This window comes from Babylonia areolata, chromosome 18 (genome assembly GCF_041734735.1).
Source record: "Babylonia areolata isolate BAREFJ2019XMU chromosome 18, ASM4173473v1, whole genome shotgun sequence".
Taxonomy (NCBI): Eukaryota; Metazoa; Mollusca; class Gastropoda; order Neogastropoda; family Buccinidae; genus Babylonia; species Babylonia areolata.
This window is the reverse complement of record NC_134893.1, coordinates 53,806,276-53,806,924: the sequence shown is the minus strand read 5'-3', so window position 1 is coordinate 53,806,924 and position 649 is coordinate 53,806,276. Positions and strand designations below refer to the sequence as shown.

General features: G+C 43.8%; 1 pseudogene across 1 annotated transcript in view; it reads right to left on the bottom strand.

The window, feature by feature from the left end:
- The window catches only part of LOC143292065 (allatostatin-A receptor pseudogene), a 108,591-nt pseudogene extending 108,288 nt beyond the window's left edge, over nucleotides 1-303 (bottom strand). Inside the window, exon 1 of the transcript XR_013056615.1 lies at nucleotides 1-303. This exon is cut by the window's left edge and continues 1,217 nt beyond it. The product of XR_013056615.1 is annotated as an allatostatin-A receptor pseudogene (transcript).
- Nucleotides 304-649: the final 346 nt, after the last annotated feature.

Here is a 649-nt window from a genome sequence, read left to right as displayed (position 1 = left end):
CCCGCCATTGTGTGGGCCTAGTGGGGGACGACAGTCAAACCAGAGATGAGACACAATTGTTTCTAACGCTTGTCTGACGTCTGTGATATTGGACAGCAGTCATTGTGGTGTCGTCATCAAGCAGTCAATGGTTGTGGACATTGTCACATCCCATGCACCCTGTTGACAGCAGTCATACACTTGTCACTTGTCATACACCAAGACACTTGTCGCTGACATATTCATATTCAACACGGCTATGTGTTTACTGACGATTGTCATTCGGACTCTGCTCACCTCTTTCTGAAAGCTGTCGCACACACACGTCTGTTCAATACGCACCAGCTCGTTTTCCTGCCACTCCCGTGAACTGGATTGTCCCCACTTTCTACTGTTCTAACTTTTGAAAAGAATGTCAACGTGTGAGCTTGTGTCCGCAGAATGTCGCCGGTTCTTCACGGAGTAAAACGTTTGTTAAATCAGAAACATCCTCAATGTCATCGATTGATTTGTTGTTGTTTTTTATTCGATCGGCATTTCAGAAATATGTAGACCTTTTCAATTTAAGTCTTTTTTCCCAAAATTTCACCATCGCTTCCATCAAACGCATCGAAACTGAAGATTTCAGAAGTATAGTTTAACATTCAGACAACGCATCCGACTATTCGGC